Raw genomic sequence first — 18,255 nt, 5'->3', positions numbered from 1 at the left:
TTGCGTCAATTAACAGTTCCTCTTTGATTTATCCATCCATCCATTCACTTCCGGGGGGGGGGGGGCTGGAGCCTATCCCAGCTGTCATAGGGCGAGAGGCAGGGTACACCCTGAGCAGGTCGCCAGCCTGTCACAGGGCCAACACAGAGAGACAGACAACCTTTCACACTCACATTTACACCTATGGGCAATTTAGAGTAGCCAATTAACCTAACCCCAGTAAGTGCATGTCTTAGGAATGTGGGAGGAAAACGGAGTACCCGGAGGAAACCCACGCAAGCACGGGGAGAACATGCAAACTCCACACAGAGAGAGGGAGAGGCCTGGGCCAAGGTGGACTCGAACCCAGGCCTTCCAGATGGTATTCTAACTGTGAGGCTCTGTATTTCTTGCAGACTGCACTCAGCTCTATTAAAGGACAATTTGGACCTTAAATGTCTCCCTTCATCCTTCACCGGGTGCCCGCGGTGGCTGTAAACATTTAATATACAAGAAAGGAACAGAACAGGTAGTGTTGGCCAGTATCTCCTAAATTAGTGTATAAGCACAATATACATTAAAGAAAATGTCACAGTGATTAGAAAAATCTAAGTAGACCTCTGTATTATTGTTGGAAATTAAGTAAGTAAAAAATTAGATAATTATATATTAATTATTTATGAGGTCAGCACTTGTTAACTGTAGAGACCACAAAAACATCAACTATAAAGATTCTCAGTTTTTACATATTGCTGTTAACTCTTGTACCCAGAAATATTCATAGCTTCATTTAAAAAATAGATTTCAATAGAAGCTCACCTATTTTTAACAAGCCAGTTAAGAACAAAAGATACCAGTCTGCATCACTGATCCTGTTTTAATCAACATCATGTAATCTTCCCATGTCTTTATGCTCTACACCTTCATCGTGGTCAGATTTTTCCAGAATGTTTTTTTTCTCATTTGAAACATGTTTATCATCTTCCTTTCATCTCCTTCATTTCTCTGGTCTGTCTCTCCACACCAAAATCTTCATATCAGTTTGTAACATTGACTTCATCTGTTTGGTCCATCATGATCCTTGTTTCCCTGAACATGTCTCCCCTCCTCTTCCATTTGAGACCTCAGAGAACACGAATGATGAGAAGACAAAAAGGACACATCCCCTACCTCTGTAATTATGGGTTACTGGATGTATAGTGAAAAGAATACATCAGAAATATAATGTGTGCCGATTTATTTTACTTCAATAACTTGCACACCCATGTTAAAATGAAAATCATTTGTGTTTAGCCACCCAGCTTAGAGCTTCACTGTTTTGGTTCCTGTTCACAGCTGCCACAGACTGACTGCCAAGTAGAAATATTTATCCAAATGAAACAAAAAATAAAAGTAATAAAACGTGTTTTTATTAATTGCATATCATTGCTGGAAGCAGTCCAGTTTGGACATGCAGGTATATAAAAAAAATCTACAAATAAATAAACAAAAAGAATCCACGAGATTTCACGAGTTGCTGTAGCATCCCTAAAGGTTAAAAACAAAATAGCACCTCCCGCACTGATATTATCAGCAAAGCCTCCACACAGAATGACACACTTTGCATCTCTGAGTTTTGATTTTTATCAAATGTATACAAAATAATGTAGTTAACTACAAACTATGCCAGAAAATGTCAAATATGCTGTGTGTTCATATACTGTACATGCACACATGCAACAGTCTGTTTTAAATAGACTAAATACTCTGAAATGTTGCGGTTAATATTCAGCTCATGTGTTACCTGCTTTGTATCAGTTTGTTACACATCAGTTGAGCTCATCCTCAAACAATAAGGTTTGAAGTTTTTTTGCTATCCATCCAAAATCTGGCAGTCCAGTCAGGCCAAAGTCCAGCTGATTATGAACTCCTTTTAGTCCACACAGCTGCAGTCCAGATGCAACAATCGCAGCAGCAGCAGGTCCAGGTGAGCCAGAGTTTATTACAGTTCAGAGAAATCAGCCAATCTGTTCTTAACTCAGTTAATGCAAATACAGCATTTTTTTTAACCGCTGACAAATTCATAAAACACAAAATAATAACCAATACAAGATCAATCTAAAGTAGTTAAACACGTTAGGTTACAGTTAATAAGTTTCCTTTCTAGTCTAGCTAACAGTGAGGGGTTTGTTTCATGCAGATAGGTAGTAGATAGCAGTCATTCTACCATGATAACACATTTTGACACCTCCTGAGTAAAGTGCTCTAATTTAAGGAAACAAAACATAGCTGACCGGAGGATGAAAAAAAGACACACTTATTTGTAACTTTAAGTAATCCAAGGATCCTCATTTACTGCAGTTACCATGAAGGCATAAATTAAACTGTGTACATGTGGTGAGACGAATTTGTTTCAGCTTCCAGCGTCAATGCTGTATGCTATGTGCCTGACTGAACCAGTTTACAAGTGTCAGAGAAAGAACTGATATTTACAAACTAAAATTCATATTAAATCAGACTCAATCATCAAGACAGGTCACATGACAATCCAACTTGAATAGATGTGAAAATACCAGCTCCTGCTGAATTGCTATAAACTTTTATTTTCCAGCCAATTGTCTGCCAGTGGAAAACTCCATCGGGTAAAATTAGATTTACAATGTCACTCAACAGGTTTTGAGCACCCTGGGTGGAGTGGAAGAGGAGAAAAGAAAGTAAAAGGGAACCTAAAGCTGATGCTACAAAGGCTAAGGCTAGTCCAACAACAAGCTTGAGCTGCAGGATGAGGCAGCGTATGAGTCTGACCTCATCAACAACGAGGAGCTACATGAACAACGAGGCGAGCTCAGTGTGGACTGTGTAATAACAGAAGATGCTGGAGAGCAAATTAGCTAACATAACTGAACCAGTTAGCAAAACATTGGAGAAATTTGATAACCTAATATATACACAGGGACAGTCAAGTATGAGCAACGATGAGTCGGCAGCAGCTGCCCGTCTGAGATGCAGTTCAACTACTGAAAGCATTAGATCAACTGGAAAGCTTTAACAAAGTCAATGTCAGAATGTGAGAATTACTGGTCTGAAAGAAGGCGCAGAGGGGAAAAACCTAGGTTGATTTTTTTTGAAAAGCAGTATATCAGAAGTTTTAAATATGCAAACATTAAGCTAGAGAGAGCCCACTGCAGGTGCTCTGCTAACAAGCTCTGAAGGACTGAGCGTCATTCTGGTCACACTAAACATCGAGGGGAGCAACATTTCATTTTACCAGGACTGCTCCATGGAGGCTGTGAGAAAGAGGAAGAAACGACCACCAAATGACCATAAACGATTGAGAGACGCTGGGATAAAGTACTCCTTTCTGTATCCTGCTGTCATCAAAGTATTTCACCCTGGTGGCACCAGATCCTCATTCTCCACCATCAACAAGATTAATGATTGTAATGACAAAATGACCGCATCAAAATAATCCTCTGTGTGGGCAGTCACATTGGGACAGCTCCAGGCTTTTTCTCATATAATAAATAAGAGAGGTGTGATAATTATTTTGCATAAAAATCTCAGATTTACTGTCACAGCCTCTTTTAGAGGCACTGAAGGCAGATGTGTCCTGGCTACACATCTCTTAATTCATCTCTGTAACATTGTTTCTAGTTTTGCTTGTTCATTTTCCTTTAAAAACTCTTTCTTCCCCTCCTAATGAGGAAAGGAAATATCTGCCCTCTGCATTACGTAGTTAATGTGTCATTTTAAGGTTTAGAGAATCAATTTGTTTGGAGATTTTATGAACAGAATTTCTAGGTGCAGCCAAGGGAGGGTTTCCACTTTGGTGGCTGCAAGATTTCTTCTCATGCGTTTTGCAGATCATGCAGTTTATATCTCTTGGCTGGCCTGGGAACACCTCGGGGTCCCCCCGGATGAGCTGGTGGAGGTGGCTGTGGAGAGAGAGGCCTGAGCTTCTGTCCTTATGCTGCTGCCCCCACAACCTGGCCCCAGATAATTGGAAGAAAATGGATGGATGGATGGATGGATGGATGGATGGAGTTCTGTTGGCTTCATCATTTGTTGACTTCCAGCTCACACTTGCTGGATGTAAAGTGGCTGAAAGAGAATTTGCACCTCCAAGTTTGAGGCCATGAGTCTCAGCTGGAAAATGAGAGGCGTGCCCACTCCGGGGTGAGAACGAGAATGCCCAAAGTGGAGGAGGTTACATATCTCAAGTCTTGTTCTTCAGTGAGGGGAGAGTGGAGGGGATTGGGTGCTTCTCCCTCAATGTGATGTCTTCTGTTGTTGCTCTCTTTTCTGTTCAGGTGTCCATTTCAACCAGTCAGCATCATTCTCATTGAGCTTTGCAATGCTGTTTTTGTTTTGTTTTTCATAGAATTGCATGCAAATACGTCTGCATAGGTTGCATACCTACAGAAAATGATAATAATAGGAAAACACTGAGGCTCCCCTATAAATGGAACCGATGCAACAAAGTTCTTTAACACCAAACAACCTAAAAACTCACTCCTCACCATAAATAAACTGGACTCTTGCCCAGATGAACAGAAAAGAAATCAAACCATTGCTTTGAATAAAAAAAATGAAATAACCAGCAACCATATGAATGTGCAACAAGCAACACCAGATGAAAAGAAAACAAAATACAACAAGCAAGTTCTTGGAAAATATTTTGTAATAATAATTATTGTGTAACTCTCTCACATTATTGTGCAACCAATTATGGTGAAAATAGTTGTTATAATGCTTTATCACCCTTAACTTCCAGTAGAAATGTTTAGTCATGTGCTGTGTCGGGCTGTTTGACCTTGATGGAAGGAACACAGTATTCTGGGAGACAGACCCGACAAGATAATCATTTAGAGCATGTTTGTTCCCTTTACTCTCTTATTCTGCCTGCTTTTCATAGACGTTATACAGCTGATTAGTGTGTGGCAATAAGCTGCAGCAAAGAAATGCACTTTAGTTCTCTGCTGCACTGTCTTTAATGGACATGATTGATCATACACATCCACAGCAGGTCTCTAAATGCAATTTTGTAACACAGCAGTCCGTGATTTGGAGCTTCAAACAAAGGATCCCTGTCAGCGGCACTGGGACAGAATCTCTCTAATATAACTGGAGAAAAACTTCCACACACTGGATTTAGTTGAGGGTTTGTTATTCTAACCAAAGGGGATGTTGAACAAGCTGTTTGGGCTCTTCAGTTGCTGGAGTGTTACACTGACGTGTCCATAAAATTATTTAAAACCAGGAGAGTTTTTCCATACTTCGGTTTTTGCCAGTCTTGTCACCCATCCCACTGTCGTCCTCAGAAGGCGGTTCGACATCTCCCCCTCCACGAAGGCTTAATGCTAACTGGAGGACAGACAAGTGTGTGATTCCACACTGACAAAGCAGGTCAGAGTCTCCTTCCAGACGCTTACCTCGAAAGATAAGTGCCAGATTCTCTGAAACACACACACACACACACACACACACACACACACACACACACACACACACACACACACACACACACACACACACTGAGTAAAATCCAGGTACTAAGCTTAAGCATTTCTCTAAAATAAATAATTTTTCAATTGAAATATAAAAACCTTTTGGTGACTCTGTATAAAACATTTTTCACAGCAGACACAACTTGTCACAGTAAGTGCACAGCTGGAACGAATCATTCCTCTGTTCTATTATTTTTCCCAGATGTCAGCTGATCTCCATGGGAGACAAGATCAACTTCCACTCAGTATTTGAAACACAGAAATGATATTCACAGATATTCTTCAATGGCCAAGTCAGTCAACCCAACAGACCATCCTTTACAGTTAATAAACATACTCAGCAGAAAGACCCACAAACAAGCAACAACTGAAGATGGCTGCGGTAAAGGCCTGACAGAGCACGTCAAGGGAAGAAACAGCATCTGGTGATTCCCACGGCTTTTAGACTTCAAGTCAGTCATTAACTGCAGAGGATTTTTATCTAAGTATTTAAAATAATTTTTACATTTAAAAATGTTAATTGGTTCAGTTACTTTGAGCCTCTGTAAATGGGGGACTACTTGTAAAAGTTGCTGTAATACCTCAACAGTTCATCAAGGACTTAATGAAAAAAACCTGAGTTAAAGTACTGTAGATACTAAAATAAACACCTGCTACCAGGTACTAGCACCAAATGGAAAACACTAACAACTGAGCCAAGCTAAGCAGGTACCAGTGGAAAAGCGGCACAAGTGAAGCTATTACAAAAGCATCTACACCTTCCCAGACAACATCAATACCCTGGCAACACATAACACACATCAAAGGTGGTTACAACAATATCAGTCATGTCAAAATGAACTTTTCACATTTTTCCTTGAACAGAACAGAGGACATCATTTTACTCTTTAATGTTTAGAAATTAGGATGATGTTTCATTCGTGAACTGTGAAGTCAGGCTTGTGGAACAGCAACCATTTTTTTTTGTTTGCAAAATCCAATTTAAACTTGATGAAATGCATCATCAGGATGTTGTTTCAGATGTCTTAAGGACCCTGCCACTCTGAGTGACTGACTTTGTTTCTGTGTTATGTACAGATGCACACACAGTACCAGTCAAATGTTTGGACACACTCACCCGTTCATATGAAAGGGTGAGTGTGTCCAAACATTTGACTGGTACTGTATAATGCTGCTGTTTAATGCAACAATGTCAAAAGACTGCAAGTATTCTTGTATCAGTGTTTTTACCTGTGTTAACTGAAAAATGCTGTTCTATTTTTTCCTTCAGATGCTTCACGGTCAGGCTCTTAAACTCCTCCTCAGTGCCGCACAGGTCGATCACCTTCATCCCACCCTCAAATCCAAAAACCTTGACCTGGTAGATCTTCCCCATTTTATTCTGTTTTGTGTGAAACCAGCTGTGCTCCTCCTGCTGCTGATAATTATAATGACAGGCACCTAAAGAAGAAGGAAGAAACATCAGTCACAATATTATGGAGTAGGCATAGACATCAGTAACATAAGGGCATCCTTAGTTTGAGTGCCACTGATACTGAACATGTCACTGTGTCTTTGTATCATAGGCTGTTTGGCTCACTGAACCAGGTTAACAAGCAGCAGAGCAGGTTCCTTCAAACAGCTGACAGGACATAACAGTAAATAAAAAGTATAGAAATTATAATTTAGCACATTCTCATCTTCAGTGCGGTGGTAATGAGGATATTACCATCTCCCAGTTTCCCTGCCACATTAAGAACTGGTAAATAAAATTGTGTGAAACAAGAAACCAAATATCTGTGCTTTAGTAAGCTGAAACAAGGCTTTCCTATCATATTTATTCAGACAAAATCTCTGTAATATGGCAAATTCAGCAAACTGTTTGGGCGCTTGGGTTGCTGAAGTGTCATTCTGTTGTGTTTTTAAAATGAATGAACAGAGAGTCTGTGCATGCTTACGTTTTTCCCAGTCTTGTCACCAACCCAGATGATTTCCTCAGAAAGCAGATCGCCTCCTCCACAAATTATTTCCACTATTCAGATGAGAGACAAGTGCTTGATGCCATACTGACAAAGCAGGTTGGACTCTCCTACCAGACGGTGACCTACAAAGAAAAGAGTTACAGCTTCTCTGAAACACACACACACACACACACACACACACACACACACACACACACACACACACACACACACACACACACACACACACAAACACACACACGAGCTGTGTAAATTTGAGCATTTCTCTAGAATAATTCATTTATCATGTCACACTCAAAGTCACTTAAATCCTCTGTCTTCCTCATTCTGATGCTCAGTTTGAACTTCAGCAGCCCATCTTGACCATGTCTGCATGTATAAATGCATTGAGCTGCTGCCGTGTGATGGATTGATATTGGCTCAATAAGCAGCTGCACCTAATAAAGCGGCCATGAGTGTATACGCTGACAAATGTTTTAAATTTGGTAAATGTTTACTACTGTAAACCTCTCTCTCCTGAGTTGGTAAAGATATAATACATATTCCAGCAAAAATGTGTTTTCAATATTAACACTCCTCATTAAATCAAAATAATTTTAAGCATGCTGTAAGAGAGTGATGATCTGTGATAGTTAACATTGTACTAGGGTGCAAACTACATTTCTATTTATATAATCTATAAAGATAAGCCACAGAGAATGCATACTTACAAGGTATTCGTATCATATACTCATATGTGTACAGGAATATTACTACATAATGCACCCATAATACATAATCTGCTGACATCAGTGCATATCATTAGCATATATTATCATACAATTAGCAACCTGAAATCCTCCTTGTTGTTTACTCTCCACTTCATGTAAATACAAAGGGCGCAAAAGGTACTAAACATCGAGGAATATGAATATCGTGTTTCACATATTTGGAGGGTAAAGAACATTAGGCCTAGTTTCATGGCTCTACTTGTTGACGTTTTGGAGTATAAAGACTGGAAAGATAAAACCTCACAGACAGATGCTGGGACAGATGGACAGTATAATGATAATATCCTCCACTGCCAAAGCCCTTACGTGCATATAATTTTACTGACTGTAAGAGACGTTTACAACTTGCTTCAACATGCTGTTCAGGAGACTTTGATGATGTCACTTCTTCATAAAGAAGCGACCAGACGGATCAATCCATTATATTATAGGGGGTGAGAATTTTGTTTGCTATAAGGGTAAATCCTTTAATTTCTCTAAAAATGCATATATATTTTTAGAGAAATTGTATTATACATGGAAAGGTTCATCTTACTTCAGTATAATCAGAAAGTTCAGCAATATTTAATCTGGTGTACTCAAAAAGAATAATGTTATTTCCGTGAGGATTAATGGGACATGCAAAACTCCTAATAGTCAAAGACAACAACAAAAAATAAATAAATAAAAGCGCTGAACAAAACATATTTTTAATTTGTCTTTTTCCATTCTATATTAAAATCACATAAAATTTTGAAATGCTGCAGTTAAAGTGAAGATGAGTAAGATCTGAAGATCTGAAATATCAAAAGCTCGCCTTGCAGGGTCGGCAGCAGCAGACCACATGAACAGGATGGGCGACCAACTTTGGCAGATTGTCACTTTGCTATTCCAACAAATAAATAAATACAAATACACATGCGGCAGCACTAAGCATATTTACAACCATATTTACGTACATTACACACAGAGTAATGTAGGTGCAGTTATAAAAGTGCAAAAATATCTGTCTTAGATTGCAGAGGAAAAGCAGGAGACAAACAAGACGCTTTCTCTGGATGCAGTGGATCGTGAACTCACATTGGGACAGCTGATTGTGAGCGAACAATGCCCTCAACACATTTCCATTTGCTTTGCGAGTAGGGTCATGGTTTAAACAAAACTAGCTGTACAAGCTGATGAATGACCTCTTTAGTTTGACATGAGGTCCTTCCCAAAGTCTGACCTGCATCGACTCAGTCTCCTCCTCAGTCTCGCTGCTTAACACGTTTGCTACTGAAGCGCTAAACTACTGTGAACTGAATAATTAAACTGAGTTCGCACACAATAACTTATCGGCGACTTGCGTGTTTAAGTTTTTGATCACCAAACTGTATAAATTTGGTAACTTATACTCGAAGAACAGGGCGCGTGTTGGCTTTCTGTAACTATATGTAGAAAATACGCGAGAGGCTGGACGAGGAAGTGCCACAGAGAGAGGGAGTCATACTCACAGATAAACAAGCACTAATGGCTTTACTTTGATAAGAACCAAAACAAATGCTGTGTTTCTCTCTCTCTCTCTCGTTTTCCCGACTTTACTGCTGGAGCGCACAGAGGAGTGACGTCCCGCCCGAGTTCAGAGGTGTCCGGAACGCGGAAGAGCTGAAGTTTTTCTTTTTTTTTTTTTTTAAAGATTAAAGCAACTTTATTTTAACACAAACAAGTTTACAACAATGACATTAATGAGGTATACAAAACAATATGATAATTAAGCAACAAGGAAAAAAAACAAAAGTAAAGTGGCCAGGGGTGTTAATTAAAGAAAAACATGCAGAGATGTACATATAGAAATTGTCTTTAAAGCTTTTTCATTGAGAGAGTCTGTTCTTGATTTAATATATAGTTCCATATCTTTAATAACATGAGGAAAACATTGCGTTTTATTAGCAAATTTACACTTATGAATATAAAATTTAGCAAGAAGAATGAGTAAGTTTATTATAAAAAAAAAACATTTAGCAGTGGAAGAGCTGAAGCTGTAGCTTCCTGTAGCGCAGTGATTCTGTGACACACACACACCGCGCGTTATTTAACTTTAGCGGTCTGTTTATTCGTGCTCAGCCGTGGAGGGCCGTCAAAATGGATGTTTGATATTTACGAGAAAAAAAGGGATCGCTTCTGAGACAAATAAGGCACGTGCCGGTAATGAGTAGTAATTAAGCTTTTGTGAAGCACTGGCTGAACTACTTTACCACTAATTACTCAAAACTTCAGTTACAGCGACCTCTCCTGGAGAACTGCAAGGCTGCACGTAAAGTAGGCTGGAGCCTATCCCAGCTGCATAGGGCGAAAGGCAGGGTGACACAGAAAGACAGACAACCATTCACACTCACATTCACATCTACGGCCAATTTAGAATCACCAGTTAACCTAACCCTACTAACTGCATGTCTCTGGACTGTGGGAGGAAGTTGGAGTACTCAGAGAGAACCCACACAGACATGGAGAGAACATGCAAACTCCACGCAGAAAGGCCAGATGGTAGATTCACACCCAGGACCTTCTTGCTGTGAAGCAACAGTGCTAACCACCATGATGCCCAAATAATAAGCCAAAAAACGCCAAGAGGATATGATGAAGCTTATCCTGCTCTTTGTTTCACATGAATGTGGTAGTAGATGAGCAGAGACCAGTGTGTATTTTATAGCAGCTAACCCAACTAATTAAGACATTAAGCCACTAGGGGTCTTTAAAAGAAAACTTTGAGAATCCTGTCAGCAGGAAGAACACTTTGTACAATCTGCATCAGAATTGATCCAACAAGGAAGTGAGGAAGACACAGACAATATGTACACAACAGGTAACAGAGAGATAAGACCCACCAGTTGAACTAAATCTAACAGGACAAGGGAAGCAAAACTGAATATAAAGTGAATGAGACAAGAGCTAACAAAGTAAAACAGGAAATGACTAAGGATGACAGACAGTGAGGCAGGCATATGGATGAACCTCACATGAGTGATGAGACACCAGAGGGAGAGACCATTATACTGGGGAAAGACACACAGAGAGACAATGGACTGAGACGATACAAGGACAGAACTCACATCCTCCAACAGGGAACACAGAGAAAGGCATAATAAGTAAACGAGGGATGAAAACAGCAATAACTAAGAACCAAACAGAGACATAATACAGAAGTAGAAAGTCCAAATAGAAATGTTGGGTCACAGATCCAGGAGCAAGACACTGTCACAATATCAGATTTTCACCATTACGACCTAAAGAATTTACTTTGATTTTATTATTGAGATCTATTAAGATGGTTCTGTTAATCAAATTAATTTTTAATTATCAAGTGAATCACAGCTAAAGTGCGAGTGTAAGAAGGAGGAGAGTCTGTGACCAAAACAGTGCAAAGCTGCACAGAAAGACCAGTTATTAGGTTAAAATATCATTTTCAAATACTGTGAATTCAGAGTTTTCAAAGATGCACCAGTGAAAATTCACCATGATTTCTCCGATCACTGCGCATGCACAAAACCAGACATTCAAAATAATGAACCTTTATTAACAGAGAGTGAGATACAGAGAGCTCAAACTTTCTGATGTTTTTACACTGAAGCATCAAGAAAGAGGATCAAAAACTTCACACACATTCAGTGAAACTGATCAGGAGCTACAACGATGTCAAACTGACTCTCAGTGTTTTCTACTTTCCCTTTTTCATTTTCTCCCTCTTTTCTTTTGATCTGATGGACATGTCTAATGTTACTTGGTTCACGCTGCCTGACTTGATGAGAGAGAGAGGCTGCATGTGTGTGTTTATGTGCGTCTTTGGCGTACACCAGCATGCTGTGTAATATCACACAAAACTGGAAAAATGACCACACAGAAAAAACTCTTTATTTAACTGTCTATTCTGCTACACACCTTTTTATCAATGAAACTGAAGGATGAGATGATTTGTGGATTTCACTGGAATAGAGGAAATGGAGCCTGTGGTTTCAGACACAAGTCCTTTGTTCAGCAGACGTCTTGTTTATGTCATAAGGAAACTTCACACAGCAGAGAGACAACAAGGAATTCAGACAAAAAGCACAGTGGGAATTTCATGAGCAGCTTTTCTGATTGTTGATTTATGATTTGCTCGTGTAGTCCTTCTCTTGGAACCTTGGAACGCCTTGGGGTCCCTCCGGATGAACTGGAGGAGGTGGCTGGGGAGAGGGAAGCCTGGGCTTCTCTGCTTAGGCTTCTGCCCCCGCGACCCGGCCCCGGATAAGCGGAAGAAAATGGATGGATGGATGGATGGTCCTTCTCTGATCACTTTATTGCTGCCCGATGTGTCACTCAAACACTTGAAGGTATTTATCAGGAGTGTTTAGTCTCAAAGAGACATCAAGTTATTGTTTAAGGGAGGTTCATCTCAGCTCTGTGCATGGATATGCTGTAAATGTTTATACATATTAGAATTAAGAAAGCATTGAAGAAACTGTCACTCTCTCTGCCCACAAAATCACATATAATATATTTTTTCTTCCTGCAGCTTCCAAACCGCTCAGATCCTCGTCATTCTCCACATTTCTCATTGTAAACACACCTCTCAAATATAATCACTGGGTTGTGTTTAGAGCTGGTGGTCAACAGAGGGCGCAGTTTAGTCATTTATTATTTATTGGAGCAAATGTATCTGCTTGGCCTGGTGTTAAATATCTCTCAGAGCTGTGATGATAAAGAATAAAGACTTTGACTTCAGTCTGTCATTAGTCACAGCGAGTTGAAGAAGCCAAAAAATCCCAGTGTGTTGTAAATATAGCTGTAACTGTGCCCAAAGCACAAGTTTGGTTAGAAACCAAAGTGTGATGAGTCTGTAAGTGAAGTGGAAAGAAGTGGTAATGTGACAGAGTATCATTGAATAATTACAGAATGGTTATGAGTTGTGCTGTGTGAGCACCAACATCACTGTGTAAAGTTTGTTTTTGTTTCATCTTCATAGCAGTTTCATTCATCCAGAGAAAGTATCAACCCCTCTGTGACACTAAAAGGTGGCCATGAGTATAAAATGAAGGCGTGTGTATCAGAGGAGGTAGAAGATGTGTTTTTAATGTCTGTGGCAAACTGAAGACTCACAATTGAATGTAAATGTAGAACTAAGCTTGTGTGCAATGTTGTGAGACGTGCTAACGACCATCAATGAACAGAGGTGGAGGCTTACAACACCAACTGTCTCCCATCTACAGTGAGTTCCCTTCTCAGGCGCATCAACCTACTTGGCGAAGTTTCACCAAAAAACCAATGATTGTAATGACTCACACCTTTTTCACACCTCGGGTCATGTGATTATGCAGATGAACATTAGTGCGTCAGTGACCACCTCCAGGGGACAACCTGGAAAATAATATTTTTGTGTGATATAACTGAGTTCTCGCATAGTTACAGGCTCATATGCACCATCTCTGCACTCAAAAACAAACACAATCATCTCTTGTTGAGCATCATGGCTGAAAACTAAAATGAGAACGAAGATGGAAACTGACATTTAATGATGGCCGGCAGCAGTGCCAGCCAGCCTCTCCTGGCACTGCCCCTACACCCTCTGCTCCACCCCTCCCCTGCAGCTGAGCCAAAACCACATCCCACCACCACAGGTTTCTTTATTTGTTGCCACTGTGGCCTCAAACTATCAGCTTTATGATAAAGGTAACCTTTTCTTTGGTGCTCTGAGTTCTGGTCTGCATTTGGGTCTGCTTCTTGAACTTTGGATACGATTACATGATCTTGACTGGCATCATGTAGCGTTCAACACAAACATCATTATTACAGAGCTTCAGCAATTATTTCACATCATCTGTTTGGTTTTCTTTTATTGTGTTTACATGCAGTCAGATGCTGAGGTCAGTGTGCATCTGTACATACATGACAAAGAACTTAAAGAACAATGAGTTCATGCTTTGCTTTGGTATGCCAACAGATAATAAAAGTAACTATGAATTTAAATGTTGTCTTTGTTACTTTAATTTGTGAAGTGTACAGGTCTTCGGTTTCAGTTCAACCACACACTGAGTCATTTCCTGTGTTTGGGTCTCAATTTCAAACCAGAGTCCAACATTTACAGATCTATGCTGAGCTCAAAGGAGTCTTTTCACTACAGTACTGCATGAGAGTACTGCATATTAGTACTAACAGTCAAATCAAATATTTAGGTTTTTATGCAGCCCGAAGGAAGAATTTCAACATAATTCCTCTGATAAACAATCAAAAGCCTTTGATGAAAATACAGGCTCCAAAGCATAAAAGCTGTAAGTGATTACATTTATGATCCCTGATGAGTTAGAAAACCGGTGAAGACTGAAACAAAAATTAAATGCTTGTGTGATTTCCAGGATCCCATTTGTATCGAAATGTTTATAAAATTAGTCGTGATAACCAGAACTGTTTCAGTTTATCACCTGTGTCTGACTGCCTGTCTGCATCATGACTCCACATGGAAAATAATTTCCACAATGAGTGAAAAATCTGACTGTCAGACTTCAGAAAGATGGAAAAAGATGCATGAAGATCCATGTCCAACTATAGGTTAGATTATCGAACTGCAGCAGTAATCAGGAGGTACAGAACAACTTCTATTAGCATTAATAAGAGCTGTCCTCTTAAGATGATGCTGAGGACAATGCAATTTAAGTTTGACCAGAGCTGAAAAAGAGGCACACAAGTACTTCAGACTGAAAAAACTGAGTTTCTTTGAACGGTCAGACAGTTCAAAGGTCACTGCATAACATCAACATGTACAGATGACATCCAAGAATAAAACAACTGCAGGACTAAACTTTGCTAAAGAAGATGATCAGAAGCTTGATGAATGCTGGGAGCACACTTTGGTCAATGAGAACAAAATAAATGTGTTCAGATGGGGTCCAGAACAGGAGCATCACTGTGAGTGCAGAGTCCTGGAGGTAAGAGAGTGATGACAAGGGGCTGAGTACAATACATGTTGGGGAGATGATATTTATAGATGGCACCATGAATGCCTGTGGATATACCAAAACACTGGCTGATAAGATGACTCCCAGTGACTCCCAGTCTGCAGAGACCTGCTAGAAGAGGAATATTGCAGGCTGTATAGCACTACTGTGACTTAATGAATGGAGCATTTGTTGTGCTTCATTCCTGTTGCAGGAAACAATGACCCAGAATTTAAGACAGATCACAATCCAAAATAAGTACTATAGAAATGATTTGATGTGATTGTGTCACAGATGATCCTGATGGTCCTATCCTGGTGAGTCCTGTTCATCCTGTGACTGAAGGAGCTTCTGTTAGTCTGAGCTGCAGTTTGAAGACACAAAAAATACTTTCCAATGTGTTTTTCTACCACAATGACAAACTTATTCAAAATGATACCAAAGAGGAGCTGAAGATCTCTGCAGTGTCAAAGTCTGATGAAGGTTTCTAAAAGTGTGAATACTCAGGAAGAGAGTCACCACAGAGCTGGATGTTAGTTAAAGGTGAGCAGGATCAAAGATTTGATGAATATTTGGAAATGATTTTCATGCTTGAGAAGAAACATTAGATTGTTTGTTTTAAGGCTTGAAGTCACCTGGCTCTACTTTGTGAGAACTTTTATAAACTTATGGTATGAAAAGTTTATTAATACTTAATTATTGTTTGTCTGTGTCAGGAGCTGGAAGCTCTTCATCTTCTTCTGTGTGGCTGATTGTTGGACTGGTTTGTGGAGTCTCTCTCCTCATTATTCTCCTGCTCTTGTTGTTTATCTGCAGACAGTCCAAGTGTAAGAGCCTCTTCTTTTGATGCTGTATTAGACAGTTTATTTACTACATACACTTTAATTATTCAAACATATACATGCATTCTGATCTCACGAAGCAGTTTATCCATCACAAAATGATGTAATAACATATGTCTCTTTCACAGATTCATGCTTCACCAGGTTGGTAAAATACTTTTTATTATTATTTCAAACACTGTGAGGGAGGCTGTGCTTCTCTGCTATTATGATTGTGCTGGAAGTAGAACCTGCAGCAGGTGATCGATCAGAATCACACAGATGTCTTCATTGAATTACTTTATTTGCCACCACCAGTGCAGTTACAGCTGATGATTTGAATGTGTGGTTCTGAAACAAGAAAACCAAAAACATATTGAACTATGTAAAGGTTACACTGAAACCAAAACACACCTGTTACTGTATCTTAAATGCTTATCTAAACAAAACAAAATGCCATACACAAATCTATATTAAACACTAGTACAGAGGAAAAACTCCACCAACCAGGCTTAATACCAGCAGTCACAATAAAGTGTCAAGTCCATAATATGAACCCTGTGCTGTGAGTCCAGGTGACTCCTGATTGGTCGACGGTCCAGGTCTAGTGAGGTGTTTTGCAGGTGGAGCAAGAGAGTTTAGTGGAAACGTCTGAGGTACAAAGCAGCCACAAGGGGGCCTTTTTATAAACATACATCAGTGACTTTGTATTTATTGTGTTTATTTCATGTTTCAGGTCGATCCAGTCTGAGAGTCACAGTTTGGGCTCCTCCACAAATCATGAAGTCAGCCAGAATGAAACTGATGAATACGACTCTCTACAACATGGTCAGCACTGAAACCAATCTTTATTATTATTATTAATATTGACTTTCATTCAGGCTCCATTAACAATAACATTTGTTAGGTTCAGTTTGTGATCAGCAGATTTTCAAAGAACATTTAAAATATCTGATAGTCCTGTTTTTGACTCACACAGTACTTCTGTCTCTGCTCTCATCTTTGATGTAACTGCATTAAAATCTTGAATGTGACCCTGACTTGTTGTAATTGTATTTTTTGTGTTATTTAGGTACTGCTGACCTCTATGAATCAATCACACAAGTGGAAAATACTAGAAATGGTACAGAATATATTCTGAAAAGCAGAGCAGGTTAAACTAAATCCATGTGATGAGTTTACAATCCTGTAACTAAAAATCTGCACATTTCAGGAGCTGATCAACACCAAGATGCTGCATGCTCTCTGACTGAGCTTCAAAACTTTGGCAATTAAAGTGAGTACATAAATCACACAATGTAAAACAAAAAATATGGTTTAGAAAGTGTTTAAAAGGTTTTTGTTTTTCTTTGGTGGATTTATCTGATTAATTTAACAGGGCAGCATCATAATGTGACTGTTTTTCTGAATTACTACATCAACATATTGTTTGTACATAAATATGAGATCTCCAGCTCACAGAATCTCTTGTTGCACATGATGCACAGAGACACTTACTGGATACAAAGCCTGAGCTTCCTGGATGCTTTAGTCTCCTGCTGGCTGACTTACAGCTACTTTGAATCCAGTTTTGCAGGAAGGTTTTTCCTCCAGCTGCCGCGCTCAGCTCTGCACCACCTCATCTGAAGATTAGGCCACTTAAATCCATTTAAAGTCAATGAAAATGTCATGAACAGGCTTCACTGAGCTTTGAAAGCCTCAGTCTTTACCAGATGTTGTTCTACAAACAGTTTCAGTCAAAGTCCTGCTGGTTTTGGAAAAACTGTGTTAACAAATGTTTGCAGCAGTCTTTATTATTCACATGTACAATATGCACTGATATGAGTTCCACCTTCTCATTTATTTCTTCTACTCACTTCTGGCAGCAGGACTCTCAGTTTGTGTTGACTAAAGTGAGAAAACACTTTTCCATGTTATACATGTGATCTCATCAGCAGCACTGATTAAACTGAACAAAGCATGAGCTCATCTCTGGCTAACAGTCAGTCAGCCCAGGACGATGCTTTTACAATAAGCTTTATTGTGCTCCAACAGGAAGCCACAGGTGGGACAGGCATGAATGGAGGGCAGCCACTGACCCCCCCCCCCCCCCCCCCCCCCCCCCCCCCCCCCCACACACACATCCTTAAAGGTGATATCCGGGCAGCTTCTCAGTGTTTCTACAGTAACAGCTCACAGAAGTTAGCAAACAGATTTTTTTTTTTTTGGTGCGTCTGGAACAAATTGTGTCCTGGTAGCTAAATGTGCAGTTCCTGTATTTCCCAGGGAGAGAAATAAAATATTAACATGTGATAATCTCAGAGATGGACAAAGAT

General features: G+C 39.7%; 2 long non-coding RNA genes across 2 annotated transcripts; both read left to right on the top strand.

Annotated features, from left to right (window-relative positions):
• Positions 1–15,601: 15,601 nt before the first annotated feature.
• Positions 15,602–16,765, top strand: LOC115796869 (uncharacterized). Its single transcript, XR_004021352.1, has 4 exons — positions 15,602–15,662; positions 15,836–15,946; positions 16,090–16,105; positions 16,677–16,765. It is a non-coding gene; the product is annotated as an uncharacterized LOC115796869 (long non-coding RNA).
• A 247-nt stretch (positions 16,766–17,012) lies between these two features.
• On the top strand, positions 17,013–18,034 carry LOC115796871 (uncharacterized). Its single transcript, XR_004021355.1, has 3 exons — positions 17,013–17,063; positions 17,154–17,216; positions 17,975–18,034. It is a non-coding gene; the product is annotated as an uncharacterized LOC115796871 (long non-coding RNA).
• The last annotated feature ends 221 nt before the right edge of the window (positions 18,035–18,255 follow it).

The sequence above is a fragment of the Archocentrus centrarchus genome, chromosome 18 (assembly GCF_007364275.1).
Source record: "Archocentrus centrarchus isolate MPI-CPG fArcCen1 chromosome 18, fArcCen1, whole genome shotgun sequence".
Lineage (NCBI taxonomy): Eukaryota > Metazoa > Chordata > Actinopteri > Cichliformes > Cichlidae > Archocentrus > Archocentrus centrarchus.
This window is presented reverse-complemented; position numbering and strand designations above follow the sequence as displayed.